This window comes from Eleutherodactylus coqui, unplaced genomic scaffold (assembly GCF_035609145.1).
Source record: "Eleutherodactylus coqui strain aEleCoq1 unplaced genomic scaffold, aEleCoq1.hap1 HAP1_SCAFFOLD_206, whole genome shotgun sequence".
NCBI lineage: Eukaryota > Metazoa > Chordata > Amphibia > Anura > Eleutherodactylidae > Eleutherodactylus > Eleutherodactylus coqui.
The window spans coordinates 12,370-32,686 of NW_027101779.1; the positions used below are offsets into that span (position 1 = coordinate 12,370).

Here is a 20,317-nt window from a genome sequence, read left to right on the forward strand (position 1 = left end):
AGCCATTGATCAAGCTCTACTACTGCCTGTTTCTCTGCTATTCAACGAAGACCTTCTGATAAGACCCCTGGCTTCCCTTCCGACAACGTGACCCACTTTCTCCATTTCTAACTCAACACTGAGACCTTCTGATACCGACCCCTGGCTTCCCTCTTGACAACACGACCCATCTACTCCATTTGTTCTGCCCATAAGACCTCCTATTGCGGACTCCTGGCTCATCCCCAACTACTCTTTCCACATCTGCGGCTGCTACACCTAATGCTCCAACCCAGTACCTAAAACAGCTATAGAGATAATGTATGAATGTTCCTTATGAGAGGAATTATATACAACTGTAGAAGTGTCATGAGGATTTTTTACAGGGGTTCCAGGAGTAGGTGAATGAGCAGATTCCGCCAACCTGGAGTCTTAATGCCACACTGTATGTGAATGATAGATAATAAATGCAAGGCATTGGTTGGATGTTGGCCAAGATACATGAGCCCACTAGCCACTTCACGGTTCCTTGCGTTGTAGTGGGTCCCTACACTAATATAAATGCATCACAGAAGGGGAAATCAAGAATTAAAAACAATCACAGAAAATGTCCGTTACTTACTGAGTAAGGAGTGCATATAGATGCATCCTCTCACCATGCAGGTAGCTGACCAGCAAATGGAGGAGCCAATTACACCTGTGCAGGAGACCGATAAAACAACCACTCACACTGCCTCTTGATAGTGAGGGGGGTCCTGCACAGGTGTTATTGGCTCCTCCATTTGGTAGTCAGCTACCTGCATGGTGAGAGGATGCATCTATATGCACTCCTCAGTCAGTAATTAACGGCCATTTTCTGTGATTGCAATGGGGCCGCCAACAGCAGCCGTGGCCCCATTGAGGGCAATGGACACAGACCTGCATTCATGCATGTTTGTGCATGTACATGGGTGCGCGGTTTTGTGTGCACCTATGTATGTACAAGCTCATGTGAATGCACTCTCATGCTGAAAAAAGACACATCCATCCAGGTGAGCCTATTACTCCCAAATGTTGATCCAAAGGAAGGCAAATAAACAAACAAACAGTGAGGTAGAAGCCAATTTTCCTCAATGAGGCTGGATGTCCATGGGCGAGGTGTCATTGCGAGATTCGTGGCAATAAATCGCACACGGAACTCGCATGCCAGGATTACTATGGAAAGCGTAGCCTACTGCACACAAGCAGAAAATGAAAGCGATTTTCCGCTCGTGTGATTAAAATTGCTGCATGCAGCGACTCTTCGTGGTGAGCCTATCATTAATATAGGCTGATCGCGAAGACCTTTTATTGCTTCCCCCTCCTCCCCTATGGCAGAGGGGGGAGCACTAAGGCTGCCTGTTCATGGGTGTTGCGGTTTTACGCCCGCGGGCAAGCAGATTTCTGTCGTGGAAGGACACTATAGTCACCGCAATTATCCTATCATTATGATAGGTTCATCGAGGAAAATATCGTGACATGCCGCAAATTTTATACTTGAGCGGAAAATTGTGGCGGATTTCCATTTGTGTACATCGGGCTGCGCTTTCCATAGTTGTCCTATGGCAAGCGTTCATTGTGTTACCCGCATGTGGATTATCGCCGCGGATAACGCAATGCAGAATTGCCCGTGGACAGGAGGCCTTAGGGCTTTTACCCACTAGCGTTTTTTTCATGCTGCAATATCGCTGCGTTCCCATTGAAAAAAGCGCAGCGATATCACAGGGGGAAAAAAATCCTCCATGACTCCAATCTGGCGATTAGAATAATCCCCGGATCACCAAACCTTCTGTAGTAATCAGTGATATAACATGTAAGATTGTATCGCTCAAGAAAGGCGTCCAGGCCCCTCTTATATTCTTTTACCAACTTTGCCATCACCACGTCCTCAGGCTGAGAGTTCCATAGTCTCACTGCTCTTACAGTAAAGAACCCCCTTCTATATCGGTGTAGAAACCTTCTTTACTCTAGATGTAGAGGGTGCCCCTTGTTACAGTCACAGTCCTGGGTATAAACAGACGATGGGAGAGATCTCTGTATTGTCCCCTGATATATTTATACATAGTTATTCGGTCGCCCCTCAGCTGTCTTTTTTCTAAACTAAATAATCCCAATTTTGATAACCTCCCTGGGTATTGTAGTCCGCCCATTACGTTTATTACTTCAGTTGCCCGCCTTTGTACCCGCTCAGGCTCTGATATGTCCTTCCTGAGTGCCCCTAGACCTCTTTTAATGCATCTGATGATCCTATTTGCCTTGGCAGCGTTACTTCAGTTAAGTTTACAGTTAACTAAAACCTCCAAGTCCTTTTCCATGTCAGTGTTACCCAGTGGTTTCCCATTTAGTGTGTAATGGTGACATGTATTTCCCTGCCCATGTGCAGAACCTTATATTTATCATTGTCCCTGCCATTTCTATGTTTTGCCTCTAGGTGGCAGAACTTACCTTACTATGATTTTGTACTTGCTATAGGGCACAGAGCTTTCCCTGTACAGTTCCACAGAGTTTATGGTTAAAAAAACCAGACAAATCCCATTACTATAAAAGTAGTTATTTTATATGAAACATAACTATGTTTTAACCAGCCAGCTCCTTTGTGAAGACCCGATGTCCAGGTGCGGATTTTAATTATAAAATCCGTGCGTGTCTCCTGCACAGGAGATCTGCGCGTCTTGCCACCCATAGGGATGTATTACCATCCGCATGGCAAGTAAAAGCATGCGGATATGATTTTTTTTCCAGTGTGCGAGATGCACGCATAGGAAGGAATCGCAGCATGCTTCAATTTCCAGCGGGTCCAACAGCGACGGGTTCTATTGAAATCAATGGAATCCACCCTCACCACAGCACATCTGCAGCTGTCACTGTGGAGGTGCTACAAATCCACAGGAAAGCAGGAGATTTGAAGGAAAAAAAAAAAGCCCAGACACATCCGCAGTGCTGAAGAAAGAAGATCCAGCCTGTACGGAGGGGAGCCGCGCTGGATTCGGTGAGGTAAGATAATGTTCTTCTCCTCTCCATGTCCCCGGGCACACAGGGATTCAGCAGTGTAATCCGTGCATGCAAGTGGACATAAGGCTTTAGGATTAGTTTTGACCACTCACAGATACAACTGAATATACAATTTACTCCACCATTATGGTTATAGTGTACAATCCACATGAATTAGGAGAAACAGAAAGAAACATAATTGCGGTTTCATGTCATGGTCAAAATTCTTGCAAATGGTGCAAATTTTCAGCAGTTTTTTTCCTACATAGATAAGTGATAATGATGCATTATAGTAGCAGCATTCTGCTGTTTTATTACAGCTAGGCTACTAACATGACCAGCCTTTGCAATGTCTTAACCCTTTCCAATCCACTGTCTGATGTCTGAAGACATTATGATTTAAGGCTGTACAGCTCCGATGTTAGAAGACGTCCATCGGGGTTCTCTTACTGTATATTGCCAGCCTCTCTGCTGTCGGAGCCTATCCAACGTGTCACCTCATGCAGTACTTGCTTTAGCCAACAGATAGCGCCATTGTATAACAGCAGAAAAAGAGTAAGTCCCCTAGGAAAACCAGGATACAAATTGGATTGGAAAGGGTTAATAGTTGTAATAATGGTATAATGATAAGGTCTTATGATTAAAAAAAGATCAATTGATTAAATGTGTTATAATTGAGAAAGCGACCTGGCTATGTGCTAGGAAAGTAAAGGGTTTTAAAGAATACCAATACCCCTTCCCTTTTATCCATATGGCCCAGACTGCGATCATGACTTCTCCCAGTCACAACCTGTGTCTGCAGAATTTGACACATAGACATCTGTGACTCCTCAATTTTCTAGCCACCTGCCTTTGTTTTGCATACTTCTACATAATCTTCCTATCCAGAGTGGCCCAGATAGTAATAAAGCATAAGAGTATTCCCTTTTTGTGCTCTCTGTAGGCACCACAGAGTAAGTACCACTTTTAGTGCCCCATACAAAGTAAAAGTGCCTTCTTTTATACTCTCACTAAGTAATAAAATCCTATACGGGCTCCTTTAAGTAACAATGCCCCTACTGTCCCCGTTCAGTAATAATAATGCCCCTCATGGCCACCTTCTAGTAATAAAAATAATGCCTCACTTGTCCTTCTTTTGGTAATAAGAATACTCCTCCTGATCATAATAATAATATCCCCTTTGCCCCCTATTGTATGCATTAAAATTAAAAGCCACATACACTCACCTGGGTTTCATGGTCATGTAATCGCTACGTCTAGTGCCAGTCCCTAGCATTGGTGAGGCTGGAGACTGATTGTAGCAACCACGTGACCGTGTAATGTGAAAATCAGTGCAAAACCAATGCTGAGTGAACTTCAGAGCCCATGAGCCGAGAAGACAGACCCAGGTGAGTAAATGTGTTTTTTTTATTTTATGTCACTTCTGCAGTCAAATTAAAAAAAAATTGTCACCCCCAGCACCGGCCCCAGGACCCAATCGACCCACTGGGAATTTTCCTGGTGAGTTCACTGGCCAGTCCACCCATGCCTATCATCAATAGAAGACCTGAGAACAAAGATCCCCATTTCAATTTTCTGGTTTCGCCTGTCGCTAGCTGGTAATTTGACTCATTTTGACCACTACATTCCTCACTGTTTATTAGCAAGAGCTAACCTACTGGCAGAAAGCTACACGATAAGATGTGCCGCTAAAGTAGAGGATGTATATATACATTGTAGCTGCATGGTGCATCAACAAATACAAATGCTGAAGGGGTTAATATTTGCAGTTTCAGTGCACTGGTGTTGATTGACAGTTCCTGATCAATTCTGAATTAAAAGGGATTTTAATATCATATAGCTACAAGAAAAAGTAAGTGAACCCTTTGTAATTAACTCTTTTTCTACATTAATTAGTAAAAAATGTGGACTGGTTGTTATATACAGGACAATTATAGACAAACAACTGTAGTTGCCTGAGGTTGGGGCCCCCACAGCTCTTGTTTGGCTATCTCATGTGGAATGTGTATGTGTGTATGTCTGTGTCATTGTTGTCCCAACCAACTTGTATGTTCTTGCACCCCTGTCACCCTAACCTGCTCTGTGTGTTGTGAGCGGTTTCTGTCTGGGTTAGGATTGATTGGGGGGCAGAGTTTAATGTAGGGAGAGAGACAGAGAAGAGAAGATGTGGTAGGAGAGATCGGACACAAGAGGGAAAGCTGAGTCTCAGACCAGCCAGTCTGAGCCAATCACAAGCCAGGGAGATAGTGATACAAAGATGGTGGACCCAGCCGTCAGAGAGACTTTTTCCTCCCTGCAGCAGCGAAAGTACGAGTCAGAGCAGACCCCACGGAATCTGGAAGGAACACAGGCCTAGGCATTGTGAGTGCAAATTATCCCAACTAGGTCAGAAGTCCAATAATATTTGTGTATATTTATTAAAAGCGCCAAAATTGGGCAATTTTTTTTTAAATTCTCATTTTTTCACATTTTCAATTGTAATATAATAAATATGTACAAACATACTGTACACATTTTTGCTAGGATATATATTTCCATCCGTTTACCTTATTTTGGATGCAGAGTTGAAAAGCTTTCGTTTTTTTAACCATTTAGAAGCCGTACAAATTTAACATTGATTACACTGCCCAATGATGATTTTGTTTCGGGCTCAAAATTAGCGTATTCTTATGTATTTTCATCTGCTGAATTCAAAAATCAACATAAAAATGACCGATTAGCTCTTGCTTTGGAGATACAGTGACATATCATTTCTTAGAGTTTACATTCTTATTTTGTTGGAGGTTTTTTTGGGGTGGGGGTAGTTCTCACACCTCTCATCTGACATAACACAACGTTCTCCATATGTTTGTAGGTTATAAACATAATAAGTGTTGCTATGACTGAGTTTCATATTGTTTTTGCTTTACCTTTTCTCAGAATTTCTGGTTTTGGAGTGCCTTTGAAGTGTAACATTTTCTATATCAAAATGCCACAAAAATGTGTAAATTTAGTGAAGAATTTTTGTTACATTTGTGGTGAAATTACATTTTCGTCTCAGAAACGCAATCTTATAAAGACTGCCTATCAGCATTATTTTGGTATGAATGTAGGGGACCAGGATAAGTCATGGGCTCCACATATATGTTTCAACTCTTGCTCAGTTAAACTACGAGATTGGCTGAAAAATAAAAAATTATCTATGGCTTTTGCCGTGCCTATGGTTTGGCAGTAGCCTACAAACCATACAGATGACTGCTATTTCTGCTTGACTCAGCCTATAAAGGAAGGATTGTCAATGAAGAAAACAGGAACAGTTCAATACCCAAATCTTCCATCTGCTATTCCACATTCAGATAGTTGACCAGTTCCTATTCCACCCCAACATTATGAGTTTAAAGTAGAAACTGAAGAAAGTGTGGAAAAAGAAGAACTCAACAAGCCTTCCACATCCCATGACCCTGACTTTGAGGTAAAAGATGATACATGGCACAGACTGAGTCACGCGGAATTGAGTGATCTCATTCGAAAGCTTGACTTGTCAAAGGAGAAGGCGTAACTTCTAGGGTCAAGACTACAGCAATGGAGTCTTCTCCAACGTCAGGGGGATCTGCTTCTTTTTTTCGGAATAAAACCAATCTGGTTGCTTGCTGCGACGTTAATGGCTGGATAAAATGTTTGAATCTGAACCATGATCCAACTAAATGGAGGCTATTCATAGACTCCTCCAAGCTTAGTTTGAAAGCTGTATTACTTCACAACAGCAACCGTCTTCCTTCTTTTCCTGTTGGTCATGCAGTTCACGTGAAGGAGACTTTTATGCAAACATGACAGCCCTCCTCGACTCAATTAAATATGCTGAACACAAGAGGAAAATCTAAAAGTCATGGTTGTACTCTTAGGAATGCAACTGGGGTACACTAAATACTGTTGCTTTTTATGTATGTGGGACAGTAGGGATAGGAAAATATTTGAAAAGAGGTCTGCAGCACTTGGAGTAGGGATAGGAAATCAAATTACATTCAAGCGGACTGGCCTGCAATAAATCTTGACTCTGCCGAGAAAAATGTCGTTGCTGAGCCTCTTGTGGACCCAAAAGATGTTCTTCTTCTACCCCTTCATAAAAAGCTTAGTTTAATGAAAAACCAAAATGGTAAGAATTTTGCCATGGATTTTGGTGCAGTTTGCCTTAGGTCTTAAAGGTTGAATTCTGCTCTCAAAACCCACATACAGATTTAGAATCCGCCATGTACACTCATTGTCAAAAAACAATCTCTCCCATAAGAGAAGTTGTTGGAATGGAATGAAACTTTCTCTCTGATATTTGATACAAGTAAGTGATTACAATATCAGTGCAAAAGGATAATTAATTGTGAAAAACTGACCCCTTGAAAGGAGGCACTAGTACCCTGCTGTATCGTCTCTATCTTGCATACAAGATTTGATAAGGGGGAGCATGGAGGCTCTAGTACCCTGTTGTACCGCCTTTTGCTTGCATACAAGATGTCATAAGGGTGGGCATAGACGTCTAATACCCTGTTGGGCCGCCTCTAGCTTGAATGCAAGATGTGATAAGAGATGCATGAAGGTTCAAGTACGCTGTTGTACTACCTCTAGCTTGGATGCAAGATATGATACAGGTGGCTATGGATGTCAGAGAAATTCTAAGTACAGCACCAATCAGGCCCACCCCACTTGCCCCGCTGCCGGCGGTAAAGAAGAAAACACCACACACGGAAGTCTGGTATAGTTCCTCACACGGGGACATGACTGCGCCGCGCGCTTTATTACAGATTACATGGGATCTCATACCCTTTGGTCTCATAACTAGAAATGGGTGATGAGCTCATTGGCTCAACTCCACCGTATAACCATATATGGAAAGTCCGGATTTCCGGCCTGAGATAGTGAAAGTTCAGATGCATAATTGAACAGTCGTTATCTTGATATGGCGCCTCTGGCTTATGTACAGAAAATCACGTATTCAATTAACTCCAGTGCAAAGAATCACCCACTCAATTCTAAGAAAGCAGCTAAGCATGCATTCTCCATATCTCTTCTCTCCTTCACTTTAACCTTCATCCAGTTTCTTTGGACATTCTTTCTCTGTTTGCCTTGCAAAGCATCTTGTCATATCTGATGTAAGGCGAAGTATTGTTTTTCATAGAGTTAGTACATATGAGAATAAAGTTAGTATACATATAAAAAGAAAGGCACATAACTATATCTATATAAATGTATATATTCCAGTGTTTTCTTTTCTACCTACAAGGATATATATATTTCCTTCTCAAACCCCCCTAAAAACTTAATACGGAGATCAAGCACCAGACCTTGCACTCTTCCTCGGTCGCCTCTCCCTTGTGTCAGGGTTTCTTCACTGCCCGTAAGTCCCTACTCCTAGGAGGGGGGATCCCTACCTCACCTCAGAAGGAGGCCATGGATTCCCTGGGCTTATTTCCGGGCATCCATACCCTCTATCTGTACAAGTTAACACCCCACAGGGTGTCCCCTCGCCGGAAGCTAAGGTCTTCTGCACTATCCCTAGGCAAATGGGAAGTCCACTGACAGTTCATCTTAGGAGATCGGGGCAGGCGAAGTACTAGTACATTTCTCCATTCTTCTGGTAACTTACGTGGTTGGCATTATCGGAACTGGCTCTTCATCTTTTTCAAACAAGGGAAATTTTGGTGTCATATTGTCCAGTCCCTTACTCACACTCTTTTTGATCAAAGGGATAATACACATACAGAAAGTTGCATACCCAACCTCTTTCTGCTAAAATCATATCCAGGGCCACTCTAGGGCCATGGATGCAGTGGGCCCTAACTGGTCAGCTAACCCTTGTAAAGCATCTCTGGTGTAGTTTACAAATCTCTGCCGATTGTAATAGATATAATTCATCCAATCTACATTATTATTAACAGTGACAATAGCAAATAAGGACTCAAAACCTGCTTTAATCTGATCTCAAGAATTAAATTCATCCCGCACCCCCCTTGGCACTCCTATTACATCTATGTATACATGTGGATCAAAGTTACCACCTTGAGTGTCAACATCTCTCTTAGCACGATGCGGTATTGGATTCTTACCCTCAGTGTACTCTTCATATTGCACATTTGATTGTATTAATTTGTTCTGAAACAGGGGGCTAGTGTACAGTAGTCAAAGGTGTGTGTTAGAGGAATTGTACCACATTATAGCATGTAAAGGATATGCAGGATCATGAGTTTTTTCAGTGCGAAGTGTGGATCCAAGTGGGCTTTCCTTCGAGCTTGACTGCAGTTGGGGTGGTAAGCAACATCTGGTAAGGACCTTTAAACAGGGTTTCTCTCTCAAACTTTTTACATAGACCCTGTCACCTGGGTTCAGATTGTGACACTCATCTGTAGGACCTGGGAGAAAAGCAGAGACTGCAGAATGCATTATTGACAATTCCTTGGAGAGACCTATGACAAAATTAACAAGAAAATCATTCCCCAAACTCTGATACTGTGGCATGTACCCTCCTAAGAAAAAGAAAAACCAATGGGAGACACTCAATTCAAGATTTGCCCGTTTTCTTCATTGCCTTTTGTATCTACTTTCCCACTACTCCGTGGATGGTAGGGTGTGTGAAAAGCCTGGAATATACCCAAAACAGACATGATGTGTTGCATTATTTCACCTGTGAAGTGTGTACCTTTGTTTGACTCAATCACTTCCGGTACCCCGTATCTGCGGATTACCTCATTCATGAGCTTCATTGCGGTTACCTGCTTATTTACTTTGGCAACAGAGTAGGTCTCCAACCTGAAAAACATCAACAACAACAACAAGCACATATTCATGCTTCCCAACAAGTGGGAGCTGAGTGTAGCCAATTTGCAATCCCTGAAATGGGTAGAGTGGTCTAGGCAAGTGTTATGTGGCAAATTTACTTCTGCCCTGTTGCTTACGGCAAAGATCATGCAAAATTGGACAAATGATGCAGCAGCTACAGAAAACCAAGGAGCCACCCGTCCTCGTTCATGCTTTGACATAGAGGTGCGTCTTTCCGTGCGTCAGCTGGGCCATCATGGGGCACAGGGACCGTGGTAGGCAAGTGCTGTTGACTGTTCACCATATGCCGTCCCTTTTTATTCCATTTTTCCTTTTCTTCCTTGCTGGCTTGTAACTGTAAAGTCTTTAGCATATCAAAGTTCAAAGTTTGTATCAAAGTCCAAATTCATATCAAAGTCCAAGATCATATCAAAGTCCAAGGTTTAGTCAAAGTTATTGTTAAATTCTTCTTTTCTTCTTTTCTTCCACGGCTTGAGGGCCGCTACTTTTGCTGTGTGGTCTGTGATGGTGTTGCCTCTTGCTTCTCCGGTGTAGGAATTGATGTGAGCTTTCCACTTTGTCGGGTAGAAGTAGGGCCTCCGTGAGACCGCTGCATCATTTTTAATTGGCTGTCCTGCTGAGGTAAAAAACTGTCTGGCCTTCCCTGTTGGGCCGTAATCATGAGCTATGCCAAATGCATACCGGGAGTCAGTGTAAAAGGTTGCCGTCTTACCTGTGGCCACTCTACTCGCCTCAGTGATGGCCTTTTTAGTTCCGCTTCTTGTACTGCGACATGCGGAGCATTCTGCTTTTAGGACATCTTGTTGTGTGACCACTACATATCCAGTGTGGAGTCGTCAATCACCCTGGTACCATCTATAAAAAACAACTCAAAATATGCATTGTTAACAAGGGCTTTCAGTAACTTTTTAAAACTTAAATTTTCTTGTTGCATCAATGCTAGACAATCAGGCTGATATTCTATTTCAAAAAGATCAGAATCTTGTTGCAAAAAATTTAAAAATGGCTGATTTGCAATACCTAGATCACCTATGCCTTCTCCTCCCCCCCCCCTTTGAACCAGGATACTCAATTGTAAGAAGAGTAGCCGAGTTCAAGGTAGTATCACATTGTAAAAAGATTTGATGGATGCAGATAAGGCCTGTAAGATGTTAGCACCAATAACAGAGACATGAGTTACATCGGGGCAGAATAATCTACAAACATCTATTAATATTGGAAATGTGATATCCTTTAAGCAAATTCATTATTAATCTGATCCTGCCTGCAATGTCTTATCAAATTTGAGAGAGAGAAAAAAAAACAAAAAAACTTTTACTAGCTGCTCAAGATCCTCACCCCCTCCCTTGTGGACAAGAGGGATGAAACATTACGTCCTTTACATCATCTAGCTCCACCCCTTCGATATTGATCGCTTGCGTCTTTTTTTTTCACACCTTCATTTCAGCTTAACCGTCCAAGCATCCACATCACAACCAAGTAAAGTCCCATGCTTGGGGGGGACCTCCATCCCTAGTCAATATCTGCATCACACATCCCACATTCATCACAGCCTGAGCACTGGGCATTAACTTTCATCCATCCATGCGCTCAAGTCTGCTCCGTCACCCCCTATTGAAGGTGTCCCAGTACACACAGACGCACAGACAAAAAAAAGTTTGACAAACAAACATACATCAGTTGAAAAACATTGAGGTGAGTGCTATAATGTTATAAAGTACATGATTCTATTGAGATGAGATTGTGAATGAGCGCTATCTTTGACAAATTATGTGAAAAAAGTTTGCTGAGTGACTGAGACATTCTCTCTTTCTTATTTACTGAAGCTATTATATGCTATATTAAACGCGAAAGTATTTTAGTTTCTGTGACCCTGAGTTTGGAGTGAAATCTGAAAGCCCCCACCTTTGTAAAACCAACTGTTATCTCTCCGAATATGCATTCACTGACTGAGTTGTTTTGCATTTTCAACCCCTGTATAAGTAAGAATATACCTTAGAAATTGCTATATTTCCTGCCTTGTAAGACAGTATAATTAATTAAATTCATTATAAGCTTTCATTCCATTTAAGCAAGCAAAGATATTTTCCAGGGTCATTATTTCATTCTCTCTACTTTGTTATCGCTTGACCTTGAAAACTAAACACAAGCTCTGCAGCTTCATGTAAACAATCTTTCTCATCTAAAAGCAAGCTCAGTTAACCATTTGCACATACAGTATATACATATATACACATATATATATCCATCCAGTATGGATTATACATATTATACACCTTTTCCTCTCTCTTTGCCAACAAATCACATGCATTGTAACCTTCTTCTCGACTTTGCTTGTTCCCCATATTTCTCTCCCTACCTAACTGCCAATGTAACCTTCAATAGACACTCTCCCGACACCCTCTTGATCACTTACTGTACTTTCCAACATTTCACTTACGGATACTTTACTAAACAAATAATGTGTACATACTTAACTTTCTCTGACTGTCTCTCTCTCCTCCTCACTCCAGCACTTTCTAGCAAACCTTGGTCTTTCAAGGCACGCTTCTTGGTCCTAAAGACCTCCTCCCAGACACCATGCTGTAATCTACCGTGCGGGTCCTTGTTACACATTTTCATAAGTTTTCTTACATTTTACACATTGGAACTCCTGTCTCTCCTCCACCAATTGATCCGCACGGCGGCGGCCCATAAAGGGCTCTGTCTTCTTTAATAAGATCTTACGCATATTAGAACAACAACAATAATAATAACACGCTCCATAGAGTGCATCCCTCTTAATTCCAAATTGTCAGCCCCTTATATACCGGCAAAACAACCGAGGGTCCTTTCTCCTATGGAACCAGCCTCACAGAATGCATCTCTCTGAAATCAAATCGTTAGCCCCATATATAAGGCAAAACAACCGAGAGTCCCTTTTTCTATGAGACCTATCTCATAGAGTGCATCTCCTCCTCAGCTAAACCATTAACTAACTAAACTAAAATCGAGGGTCCCTTCTTCTATGAGACCTATCTCATAGAGTGCATCTCCTCCTCTGCTAAACCATTAACTAACTAAACTAAAACCGAGGGTCCCTTCTACTATGAGACAAAATGAAAAGTAAGAGGAAAAAAAATTCTGCAGATACAACAATCTCCACTATTGTTAAAACACTATGGACTTCAAAGTACAAATAGACTACAGACTAGTTTCTGGGTGAGCGATTGGTGCACATATCACGGTCAGTGGTCCATGACGGCAAACCCGAAGCCCACACGAGTTACCGTGTAGAACTCTTAACCCAACCCGTCCGGTCACAAAACACAGATAGTCCCTCCTGCTGCAAGACTCGCAGTGTAAAACACAACATAAATATATGCTGGTCTTACCTGGAGTTCTGTGAGTTGATCAGGCTCGGTTTGCAGCAGGACGGCTTCCCCGTGGCGTGGATCCGGGTGGACAGGGCTGCACGGCTCCGGTTTTGTCGTCCCGGGTTTCGGCACCATTTGTCAGAGAAATTCTAAGTACAGCACCAATCAGGCCCACCCCACTTGCCCCGCTGCCGGCGGTAAGGAAGAAAACACCACACACGGAAGTCTGGTATAGTTCCTCACACGGGGACATGACTGCGCCGCGCGCTTTATTACAGATTACATGGGATCTTATACCCTTTGGTCTCATAACTAGAAATGGGTGATGAGCTCATTGGCTCAACTCCACCGTATAACCATATATGGAAAGTCCGGATTTCCGGCCTGAGATAGTGAAAGTTCAGATGCATAGTTGAACAGTCGTTATCTTGATATGGCGCCTCTGGCTTATGTGCAGAAAATCACATATTCAATTAACTCCAGTGCAAAGAATCACCCACTCAATTCTAAAAAAGCAGCTAAGCATGCATTCTCCATATCTCTTCTCTCCTTCACTTTAACCTTCATCCAGTTTCTTTGGACATTCTTTCTCTGTTTGCCTTGCAAAGCATCTTGGCATATCTGATGTAAGGCGAAGTATTAAGTTTTTCATAGAGTTAGTACATATGAGAATAAAGTTAGTATACATATAAAAAGAAAGGCACATAACTATATCTATATAAATGTATATATTCCATTGTTTTCTCTTATCTACCTACAAGGATATATATATTTCCTTCTCATGGAGGCTCTAGTAGTCTGCTGTACTACCTCTAGCTTACATACAAGATGTGATAAGGGCAGCATGGAGGCTCTAATACCCTGTTGTACTGCCTCTAGCTTGCATACAAGATGTGATAACGGTGGGCATAGAGGCTCTAGTATCCTGTTGTACGGCCTCTAGCTTGGATGCAAGATGTGGTACAGCATGCATGAAGGCTCTAGTACCCTGTTGTACCACCTCTAGCTTGGATGCAAGATATGATATGGGTGGCTATGGAGGCACTAGTACCCCGTTGTACCATCTCCTGCTTAGATAAAAGATGTGATATGGGCAGGCATGGAGGCTCTAGTACCCTGTTGTACCGCCTCTAGCCTGGATGCAAGATGGGATATGGGTGGGCATGGAGGCTCTAGTACCCTGTTGTACCACCTCTAGCTTGAATACAAGATGTGATACGGGAGCATTGAGGCTCTAGTACTCTGTTGGGCTGCCTCTAGCTTGGATGCAAATTGTGATACAGGGGGGCATGGAGGCTCTAGTAACCTATTGGGCTGCCTTTAGCTTGGATACAAGATGTGATACAGGCGGGTATCCTGTTGCATCATTTGCAGGGAACGGGGCTTATGGCTGGCATCAGTATTGTGGAGGGAGTGTGGGGACTCCCACTGCTTCCCTAAAAGAAGCTCTGCAACTTCCTCCTACACCAAGTCCCTCCGGCTCCTGATATGGTACTCCACTCTCCTGATGTACCACAGGATGGGGTGCCCCTGCACCAGATAGATCAAGTGCTCCTCGTCTATATAAATGTATGTCGTGTTTTTGAAAGTTGCCAACAACTCCTGCCTCCACGCTGCTCCAAACAGGCCTCCACACTGCTAAGAAGCTGATGAGCACGTCCGCTTAAATTTGCATATATTCCCATAGCAATACGCATGAAAATGCATCACAGAAACATTGCAAGACAACACAAGGCAATGCGAGAATACAGAGGGTCCTTAGGAACACATGGGCAAGAAGACATACCATTCTGAAACAAGACAGGACATGCTGCGGTTTTTAATTCTCGCAGGATCACATAAAGAGAAAAGTCGCACATGGGAATAAACACATTGAAAAAAATACATTTCATAGTTGTGTCATTTTCCGGGCTCTTGCATCGCAGAAAACTGGCGCAAGTTTCTCGCCTGTGTGATTCCGGCCTTAGAAGTAAAGAGACATTCATGTCTGAAAATTATTTTGATAGTGTATATTTTGATGTTCTGCAGCAGCTGTGGCACAGCACTAAAAAATACACCCTGCAGCTGGTAGGATAACGGTGTGAGAATGGCATTTTTTGCCACATTTTAGAGTCCTAAGGAAAATGATCATACTATATACATTTAGAAGAACTTTTATATATGGCTTTAAGCTAAGCACAAAACTTTATATTCCCAGTAAAGTAATGGAGCAGCTTAGAGTTAAGATAAGTAGGTATATTTTCATAGATGCTAAATAAACAAAAATTAACTTCAAAGTCAATTAGTTTGAATTATTATGTTTAGTTTACCTGTTTGTACAACAGCTTCTTGGATTTCGCATAAACATTCATCTTGAGCTCCCAAAGCTTTTCTGAAATTTAATTTGTTTTAAAGGGGTTGTCCGAGGCAAAACGCAAAATTTTATATTATTAGCCCATTCCCCCTGTCACCCCCCGTCATAAAGCAGCCCTTTTGAGCGGTTATAAACCGCATCCTACTTACAGTTTAGCAGAAATAATAACTTTTAAACTTCTCCATGTAAGATGGCGCCTGCGTTGTCCCTGGGTGCGTTCCACGGTGCAATGCTCGCTCTTCCTGGAGGCCTTCATGCGCGCTCCCGAGACGCCGGTCACGTGAGCAGGTGACTGACGTCATCGGTGGAGGCGTGCACTTGCAAATGAATGAAACGCCGCTCCAGCCGCCACATTGGCTGGTCGGCAGAAAGCGTCACAGCGGGAGGTGGAGTCTACCGGAGAAAACAGCAAACAGCTGTTTCTCCCATCTCTTGACCACACAGAAGCGCAGGTAAGTGCACCTTTCCGCGGTACTCTTTCATGCTTTTATTAGCACAGGATCATTGCCTTATGCAGTGAGTCTGTGCATGAAAAATGTATTGTGCATGCCCTGTATAGTAATGTGTCTTACATTTTTACAGTGCCTGCCATGTGCTGCGTTTTTTTTTTCCTGCTGTGTGCTGCTATCGCGACTGCAGTGTTTATTGTGCATGCCGCCTGCTTCCATTCGCCTGCCATGTGCTTATTTTATTTTTTTTTGTGCCTACCGTGTGCTTTCATGTGCCTGCCGTGTATTTTTTTTTTCTTTTTTTTTGTGCCGGCTTTTTTTTTCTTTTCTTTATTTTTGTGCCTGCCGTGTGCTTTCATGTGCCTGCAGTGTATTTAATTTTATTTTTTTGTGCTTGCCGTGTGCTTTTATGTGCCTGCCGTGTGCCTGCCAGGGGTATTTTTTTTTTTTTTTGGTGCCTGCCGTGTGCTTCTATGTGCCTGGCGTGTTCTCGTTTTTTTTGTGCCTGCCGTGTGCTTCCATATACCTGCTGTGTGCCTTCCATGTGTTTTTTTGTTTTATTTTGTTTTTTGCCTGCCGTGTGCTTCCCTTTTTTTTTTTTGTGCCTGCTGTGTGCTTCCATGTGCCTGCCGGGTTCTAACATGTGCCTGCCGTGTGCTTCTGTGTGCCTGCCATGTGCTGCTTTTTTTTCTGTGCCTGCCGTGTGCTTCCGTGTGCCTGCCATGTCCTTTTTTTTTTTTTCTTTTTTGTGCCTGCCGTGTGCTGTTTTTTTTTTGGTGCCTGCCGTGTGCTTCTTTTTTTTGGGGGGCCTGCCGTGTGCTTCCATTTGCCTGCCGTGTGCTTCCATGTGCCTGCCGTGTGCTTCCGTTTGCTGCTTTTTTTTGTGCCTGCCGTATGCTTCCATGTGCCTGCCTTTTTTTTTTTTGTGTGCCTGCCGTGTGCTACCATGTGCCTGCCATGTGCTGCAATGTGCATGTGACTGCAAACTGCTTTGAATCAGCATACATTCCGCACAATTCATTCATACAATTATCATGCAATCTTCGGAAAATTTGCATGGAATAGACATAGCATCTGCATGCAATCTACACACAAACACTGCCTTCAATCGACACTATTAACCTGCATTCTACATACAATATGCATGCTATCTGCCTACAGACTGCGGATAATGCTAGCTATCAACAATCTGTCCACAATCGCCCAGTAATCAATCTAAAATTTGCCTAAATTATGCCTGCCATGGACCTTTAAAAGATTGTTATTAGAAAATGCTGCTGCTTCCATAACTGTTATTGAAGTGCCACTAACTTGGTGTTTTTTTGTTTTTTTTTAAAGTTTTTTTTGTAGTCCAATTCAAGAACAAACATGTACCAGGAAGATCTTGAATTTGAGGAGCTTGATTATTCATCCGATTCTTTTGGAGAGGTAAGTTTTTGCTGAAAATAGAAAGGTTGCAGCAAACCAATGGTAATAAACAGAATACATTTTTTTTTTTTTTAGCAGGACTTTTAATCTGATAGCGAGGAAAATGATGAGGATTTCCCCGAAACTCGGCATTATTCGGCGGTATGTGTTGAAATATGTATAAAATTTTTTTTGTTTATTGTTTGAAACCGCAACTATGCATCAGTCCTGTACAATTTATTATTTCAATACATTATTTCGTGTGTGTATATACATACACACACGTGTATATATACACACATACATTATTTCGTGTGTATATACACACATACATGCGCGTGTGTATGTATATACACACGAACGTACGTGTGTATCTGTATATACATACACACGTAGGAACGAGTGTATGTGTATATACAGTCACACGTAGGAACGAGTGTATGTGTATATACAGTCACACGTAGGAACGAGTGTATGTGTATATACAGTCACACTTAATTACGTGTGTACACACACATTATATTTAATATATATATATATATATACACACAGACACACGCGTGTACGTGTTAATGCATACACACCCGTAAGTCAGTATATACATACAAACACGTACGTACATCTGTGTATATACATACAAACTCGTACGTACGTCTGTGTATGTATGCACATATACATACAGGAATCTGTGCCCTGCCTAATAAGGATGATCATGCCGCTTTCAGCAACACCATACAATTAAAAATGTACCCCTTCCTTTTTTCCTAAAACATTAAATACAGTATTCTTCATATTAATCCCTTCTTAGGTTCAACAACAACTGGCAGACTCGCTATATGCTCAGGCGGACATAAGCAGTCTCCAGTGTTTTCAAAACGATCCGCAGGGTGCACCAGAAGCGGGTGCTTCAGGATCCACTGAAGATCCCCATGGCAGGCTTGCCAACAAAGAGTGGTGTCACTGTGGGCAGTGCATTTGCATGCCCACAGTGGCGGAGTGTGTCTGTTGTCGAGAACACAAAGTAGTCCTACAGATGTTACCAGAAGCTTGCGTATGTGTTACACAACATCCGTTATTTGCTCAGTATGCGCTTGTGCGCGAAAACATAGAACACGCGATAAGACTATCTGCACTGGTCACCCGGAGACAGTACGACACCACAAACAATAGGTATTTATTACAATTTTATTGTACAACACACAAGACAATGCAAGTATAATTTTTAACAAAGGAAAAAATTTATTTGAAAAGGAAAAAAGGTTAGTGAAAAAGGCAACATGGAAAAACATAAGATATCAATGCGTCTTTTTTTTTTGTTTTCATGTAGACTATTAAAATTTTTTTAATAAGTTTAGAAATATTAATATATTTCCTTTCGTTTTTTCTTAGGGTTATGCGTGTGGGCGCATATCGCTCTTTTACAGCGTGGATACATGGATTCTCGGGGAAAAACAATAGAATCCCCATACCAGCGTGTGTGATTAAATCAATACGGACAGCTTACCCTGATCCGCAAGGAAATTACACTGGTTTCCAGTTCTACATGGACCCGACTGAAAGCAATTTGGATTTCCAGTTGAACTTGTAGGATGTTTTAATTTGTGCAATTTTGTATTCAGGCTTTACAGATTTTAAAATGTTAATACATTTTTTTGTGAAATATAGTGTGTGGTTTTTTTATTTGGAACGTCTCGACTATAATCACTAATCGTTCTATCATTATGTATATACATGACTACATATGCGTATGTTAGTGTGTATAATATATACACACACAAACTGTGGGTTGTGTGTGTATGTATTTTGACACACATATATATCTGTATGCCTGTGTATCTGTCTGCCTCTCTCTATCTATCTGTCTGCCTCTCTCTATCTATCTGCCTCTCTCTATCTGTCTGCCTCTCTCTATCTATCTGCCTCTCTCTATCTATCTGTCTGCCTCTCTCTATCTATCTGCCTCTCTCTATCTGTCTCCCTCTCTCTATCTATCTGTCTGCCTCTCTCTATCTATCTGTCTGCCTCTCTCTCTGTCTGTCTGCCTCTATCTGTTTTTCTGCCTGCCTGCCTGTGTATTCCTTTGCAGGTCTCTATAAGGGAGGAGGGAGCTGTCCAGTGCTGAACCTTTCCCCTGCACAGCGAGGCAAGGCTTCGTTATAGCAAGGAGCTGTCGAGTGCTGAAGTCTCAGCAGAAAGTACTGTAATAGCTGCAATGCACTCCCAACATCGATGGTGTGATGGAACAAATAGTTTTCTTCACCAAAATATGTGTGGGTATATATGCGTGTACACACATATATATAGTATACGCGTGTATGTCTATGTATGCATGTATGTAACATACCCACAGGTGTGTGTGTATGTGTGTAATACATACATATATGCATACGTCTGCGTGGGTGTGTATGAGAGAGATTATATATATAAATATATATATCTCCCAGACAGACGTAACCATGTACACATGTACGCTTGTACACTTGGACAAGTGGACACTTGGACAAGTGGACACGTGGACACTTGGACAAGGTGCGCGTGCGTATGTATTCGCAAACACATGCACCTACTTTGTAAGTCATGTTAGTACAATAACTTACATCAAAAAAAATTTGCAATGAGGTATTGGTTAATAAAATGACCAAATTAAGAATTTTTGTGCAAAAACATTTTATAAATATTATGGCTATACTTTTAAATACGAGTGTCATTAATTTGGTCATTTTACCGTACGCCCGCAATCCACGACAAGGATCCTCATTCTCTTGCGAGACCAATCTAAAAAAATTAAAAATTCCCTAACTAAAAATTCTACCGTAAAGGACCGAATTTTTTACAAAATTTAAAAAATTAATAAAAAATTTAAAATTAGTTAGAAACACCCGTGGAAAAATGCATAGGATTTATGGGATAAGACCGGCAACATTTCACATTGTACCAGTTATACATTCTATACAAAAAAG

General features: G+C 41.9%; 1 long non-coding RNA gene across 2 annotated transcripts; it reads left to right on the forward strand.

Annotated features, from left to right (window-relative positions):
- Positions 1–4,590: 4,590 nt before the first annotated feature.
- Positions 4,591–19,017, forward strand: LOC136591273 (uncharacterized). Of its 2 annotated transcripts, XR_010787952.1 has the most exons (5): positions 4,591–4,840; positions 17,289–17,378; positions 17,454–17,519; positions 18,166–18,527; positions 18,747–19,017. It is a non-coding gene; the product is annotated as an uncharacterized lncRNA (long non-coding RNA). The 2 variants fall into 2 exon arrangements; XR_010787951.1 differs by lacking the exon at positions 4,591–4,840 and having other exon boundaries at positions 16,909–17,378.
- Positions 19,018–20,317: the final 1,300 nt, after the last annotated feature.